Genomic DNA, 6633 nt, shown 5'->3' with positions numbered 1-6633 from the left:
TTTCTGAGAGGCAAGGCCGGTGCAACTAAGCCACACAATTCAAAAAGAGGTTGGAACCTAAGTATCATCGTGTGTATACACACACACACACACACACACACACACACATATATATAGATATATATATATATATATATATATATATATAAAAATACATATAGATATACATATATATATCTATATATATATATATATATATATATATATATATATATATATATATATATATATATATATATATAAGTATCAGGAGACAAGAGGAAGGCGACGGCCAGTAGGACACATCAGCGTGAAGGTGGACTATTATAAACGTTGCAATTCATTACAATTCTTTATTTCCTACGTTTCGTAATATCATTATTACATCTTCAGGGAATCTGTTAAACAATAAATAAAATTACTTTAAAATTACTTAAAAATTACTTTAAAAATTACTCTAAAATTCAACACTTATAAATTACAACACAATTAAAAAAAAAACATACAGAAACGAAAACAAAAAAAAATTAAAAAATAAAAAGATCAAAGACCGCTAACCAACCTTATGCTGAGAAGGCAGGAGACAGAATGACAAAACAAATAAAACGTTAGCTCAGGTACAGTTGTGTGGAGGAGGTCTAGGTATTTAACTGGGGAAAAACCAGTTGTTTAATAAATAATGACTCTAGGATAGGCAGTTCATATGCATTGTTCGCTTGGCCTATGACTCGGAAATGGCTTCTTTCTATATATATATTATATCTTTTTCAGATATAAAGATCGATTGGACCCTCTCTTGACCTCCAACATGGTCTATAAGTATACTTGCCCTAAGTGTAACTCTGGGACATATGTCGGATCCACGAGGAGGTTACTGCGGGTCAGAATCGACTCTCATCGGGGATTAAGTTTCCGTACTGGCTGTAGGCTCTCCAATCCCGAACACTCTATTATAAGAAACCATTCGAAAAATTGTAAAATATATATAGAAAGAAGCCATTTCCGAGTCATAGGCCAAGCGAACATGCATATGAAACTGCCTATCCTAGAGTCATTATTTATTAAACAACTGGTTCCCCAGTTAAATACCCAGACCTCCTCCACACAACTGTACCTGAGCTAATTTTATTTGTTTTGTCATCTGTCTCCTGCCTTCTCGGCATAAGGTTGGTTAGCGGTCTTTGATCTTTTTTTTTTATTTTAATTTTTTTGTTTTTCGTTTCTGTATGTTTTTTTTTAATTGTGTTGTAATTTATAAGTTTTGAATTTTAGAGTAATTTTTAAAGTAATTTTTAAGTAATTTTAAAGTAATTTTATTTATTGTTTAAGAGTTCCCTGAAGATGTAATAATGATATTACGAAACTTAGGAAATAAAGAATTGTAATGAATTGCAACGTTTCTAATAGTCCACCTTCACGTTTGATGTATATATATATATATATATATATATATATATATATATATATATATATATATATATATATATATATAGGTATCAGCATTAATGCCCCCAAACCTTCCTCATACAAGCTGCCATTCTATACATGAAGTAAGACTTGAACCCTTCGGATCAAAACTTGGGAATCACTGGACCCCAAAACTCCAAATGCCTCTATAATACCATAATCATCTCTCAACTTTTAATGTTCCTCTTCCTTAATACCTACTGAAGCTGACATACCTGATGACTCTTTGACCCATAGAATAGCTAATTTTATTCACGAGTTTTTACACAGAGACGCAAAGACAAGCGACGAGATTGGTTTGAGAAAGAGAGAGAATTTAGACTCTCATAAAATCCGTAACATTTTCCACAGTCCGTTTAATAAAGGGAGACGCTCTGTTGGCAAGAATGCAAATATTGCCATTGCGGAGGGAAAATGCGTCGTGTTTTTAAAAGCAGGAAAAAAGTTTGTGATACGAGTAGGGGAAAGAAGAGCGTTTTTTTTTTTTTTTTTTTTTGTAATGAGGGAATTTCAGAGAAAAATATTTATTAGGCTGGATTTATGCATTTTTCTCAGCGCCATCTTTATTATCCTTCAATAGATAGTTAATATAGGGTTTCACTGAAACAGTTGCGTAAATCCTTAAGCCATATAATATGTGAAAATGATCAATATAAAAGTAATACACTTGAGGAGCTGTGAACAGTGGCGGGCTATTGGCGTAGACTAATTGCAGTAATACCAGATAAACACAATATGGTACACGCCTGTGAGCCATGTGAGATAATGCAGCCAAGTCAACAGCTGATTTCTTCAGTGTTGCTGGGAAATCTTTCCTCGTGTATGTAGACAGGCTATCTGGATGGCCAGTAGTGGTAAAATTTTGTACTAATACTACAGCAGAAGTAACGACACGTCACTTCAGCCACATCTTCCGAGACTTAGGTGTTCCAGTAAGGCTGATGACAGATGGTGGACCTCAGTTCACCAGCTCTGAATTCAAGAATTTTCTGGGCAGATGGGGTGTTCAACATGTGATGTCCACACCCCACTATCGCCAAAGCAATGGCCATGCTGAGGCAGCTGTAAAGGTCAAACATTTTATCCTAAAAGTAGCCCCTTCTGGGAATATCGACATCGAAGACTTTGACAGAGGATTGTTGGAGATACGGAATACTCCTAACTATGCTGGTCGTTCTCCAGCACAGATATTATATGGCCAAGCCCTCCGATCATGTGTCCTAGCCCATGCATCATCATTCAAGCAGGATGGCAAGCGAAAGCAGATGAATACGAGCAGCGAAAATAGGGTATGACAGCCATGCACACCCTTTGGTACCACTTAAGCTCGATGATAATGTCTGGATTCAAGACCCTATCTCTAAGCGATGGGATAAGACAGGCGTTATAATGGCATCGGCAAGTCGCGAGACTACTATGTGAATTTACCCTCAGGGAGAATATTATGCCGTAACCGCCGTTTCTTACGCCCTGTACATCTCCCTAATTCACAATTGCGTGACGGAATGCAACAATCTCCAAAGAAGAAGGATGTAGCCCCTGCTACAAGACAACAACCGCAAAGTGACACTCAACTAGAGTGTCGACGTTCACCTAGACTCCATACCCGTTCATAAAGCTCTTTGAACGCAAAGGGGAGGGGGAGGTGATTGATTATCACAATCATTTACTTATATGTATGATTATTATTATCATCAATATGTACCTGTATTTCTAATACACATTTAGCATACATGTTGTGTTAGGAATACGTAAATGCAATTATTCATGTTTATCGGAGCATAGGGAATATTTTGTAGCATTTATAACATTTTGTGGTGCGCTATACATATTGTCTATATCTGGTATTACTGCAATTAGTCTACGCCAATAGCCGCCACTGCGGCTTAAGGATTTACGCAAGTGTTTCAGTGAAGCTCTATATTAACTATCTATTGAAGGATAACAAAGAACGAAAGGTTCCGTTTTCTACGCATCTTACTATAATGGGCGTTTATGTCTGTCTGTCCATCCGTCTGTCGTTCAATTACGGCCGAAAGGCTGGTCCGATGGGCATGAAACTTGGCTGGGTTATAGTGGGGACCCCTAAGATGCTTTATAACGGGTTTCATCCTAACCCCCCTCCCACAGCCCCTAATGTGCTAGTGGGAATAATTGTGATGCTGAATTCTATAAAATAATGATTTTTATTATGACTGTAGCTTTTGGGGATACGCACACGATACACATTTGATGATTCTATACAGCAATACACGCTGTACAGAAAACTCGATTGCGCATTTTTTCCACTTGCTTTTATTAGTCTGCAAAACTAGACTTCTTAAAAAAACCACCAGCAGATGAAATCGCGATTAAAATACATCTAGTATATTTAATCCTCGGCCTCTCACTTATATACTCAACATTTGATAGACCCTCACACCCAAAACCTCGCGATCAATCCCCCCTGGGGGGCACCCAAGAACAGAGAACCACGCAACATTCGTCATCGAAATTAACGACTCGTCTTCGGAAAGTCGAACCATTTCGCAGACGACTTTCCTCAGAGCGAAGGTTTCGCTCCTCCAGAAGTCGCTGTCTTCTGCCCATTGACTAATGGCAGTAGTCTTAGGAACTTTGGCCTATGAATCTTATATATAATTATCCTCTAATTACTGTGAGTCATTATTGGAATCAAGTAGGGTTAAACGAGTTCATAATTCGTCCTTGTATTGGGGTATATCAACGGAGCAAGTTGAAGTAAATGGTGTTAGGTTCTTATTGTATTTTTAAAATTTTAATCATTTTAATTATTTTTTTCATGCGGAATTATTCGTCATATCCTAGCTAACTTCCTTACATCACTTCATATTAGCCGAGGAATATTCATATTAATATTATTGTTCTATTCAGAAACGAACCCTATTCATATGGAACAAGCCCACAAACAGGTCATTACTTTGAAATATTACAGAGTTAATTAAAAAGAAGTCGCAGAATGCAATAGGAAATAAAGAAGAGATATCATAAGTTATTAGAAGAGAAAAAATTCAACACCAAATGAATATATAATAAAAAATGTAAGTATATTATCGTATTCGAGGAGAATTGCTTTCAGGGTAGTGATCGTTTGTTTGTTTGTATGCTGTTTTTACGTTGCATGGAACCAGTGGTTATTCAGCAACGGGACCAACGGCTTTACGTGACTTCCGAACCACGTCGAGAGTGAACTTCTATCGCCAGAAATACGCATCTCTGACCCCTTAGTGGAATGCCCGAGAATCGTACTCGCACCCGCCGAGGTGGTAGTCCAAAACCAAACCGACCACGCCACTAAGGCTCCTGTTGCATGACCTCTTACGTTTAATTCCCCAGATCAAACACGTACGACTCCTGGGTATTCAAGCCGCTGACAAAAAAGGATACCCAGCCTTCACTGACTCTTTTTCTTCCCCTCTGACCTGCGATTCTTTCGAAGCTTCGCGAAGTTATTGCAAAAGTTCACTTTTGGGGACAGATAAATCCTGCAGTACAGAGTATGTACGTGCTTCGAATACAGTGACTCTAATATTTTTTTTTTTTTTAACGATATTTCCTTCCTCAGCTCAAAAGAGTTCTGGACAGCTTTCCTTTCTCTCAAGTCCTCCTCGTTTACCCATCGATTCAAATGGACGAAACGTCTCCAAATATAAAGCAGCAATCAAACCTACCATCTCATATTAAGGTTATAGTAGTGTCGATTTTTTTTTTTTCCTTGTGACTGACTATTGACCTCATTCCTCCTCCCAAATATTGACTGATGTTGCCCTCGATTCTGCTTTGAATGGAGCCAGCAGGCAGTCTCCGAGTCCGGTTTGGAGAGAGAGAGAGAGAGAGAGAGAGAGAGAGAGAGAGAGAGAGAGAGAGAATTTACATAAAACAATAAGTTTTTAATATTTCCCCATTTTGTCAGATTAGATTACTTCATTGAATTATTGCACAGCAGTTGTAATGAATATATATATATATATATATATATATATATATATATGATATATATATATATATATATATATAGATAGATAGATTTATATATATATATATATATATATATATATATATATATATATATATATAATATATTTACATTTATAGGTTTAGATATTTAGATAAAAGGCCAATAAAACATAATTTGAACGTTCAAATACTGTATTATGGGCCTCTTATATTCATATTATACTGCTGTATTACAGTACAAGACATCTATATACATATACATACACATACATACACACACACACACACACACACACACATATATATATATATATATATATATATGTATGTATATATATATATATATATATAAATAATCAATATATATATACATATATACTATACATATATATATATTTATATGTGTGTGTGTGTGTGTGCACACTTCATTAAATAAGAACATCATACATTCAACATATGCAGCCCTTATCACACCTGCCCCAGTGAACACAATGCACCAACATTTGGATCTTCACCGAAACCACCATTAACAGACACCCATCAATAAAACAGGCTATTCTCTGTCTCTCTTGATTTCCGATAGACGATACTACTGAGTCCCCATTGGGAGAATTAGATTGCATAAGGCCCACCCCCCTCCCCCAAAAGCGACCAGAGAAACGGGTATATGAATGACAGTTGTTTTGGCATCGCAGCCAGAGAGGTGAGCGATGCTTGAAGGCATCGCTGTGACTTCGTATATCACTTAATTATTGGTTTTTCATTTGTGTGAATATCTATTTATCTATCTACAAGGATTGTGAACTGCTTCTATTATAGACTCTGCCCTAATCTTAATGTTTGTTCATGCAAGCCAAAAAATTTCTGGCGAGGATGGCAGGCAGAAATTGAGTGATTAAGTATTCCTACCAACCATTTGATCCGAATTGAAAATACGTTAGTCTTCCGATGGGAGAAATTTCTCTAAGATGGAGTAGAAAGCCTAATTATTAAACTCTTCATCAAATTTTGATCTGAAAACTGGATATAAATGTATATTACTAGTTTACTTTAACTGTTTTTGTTTATTGTACTTAACAATTCTAATTCTGTCTTTGTTTATTGTACTTAACAATTCTAATTCGCTTTGCTTCAATGTCTTCAAAGTTCGTCAATATCAAAGAACGTTTAATTTACTTGGTAGAATTCCATAATATTCAACTCAGCTATTCA

The sequence above is a fragment of the Macrobrachium nipponense genome, chromosome 42 (genome assembly GCF_015104395.2).
Source record: "Macrobrachium nipponense isolate FS-2020 chromosome 42, ASM1510439v2, whole genome shotgun sequence".
Lineage (NCBI taxonomy): Eukaryota > Metazoa > Arthropoda > Malacostraca > Decapoda > Palaemonidae > Macrobrachium > Macrobrachium nipponense.
The sequence above is the reverse complement of the archived record's forward strand: the minus strand, read 5'-3'. Positions refer to the sequence as shown.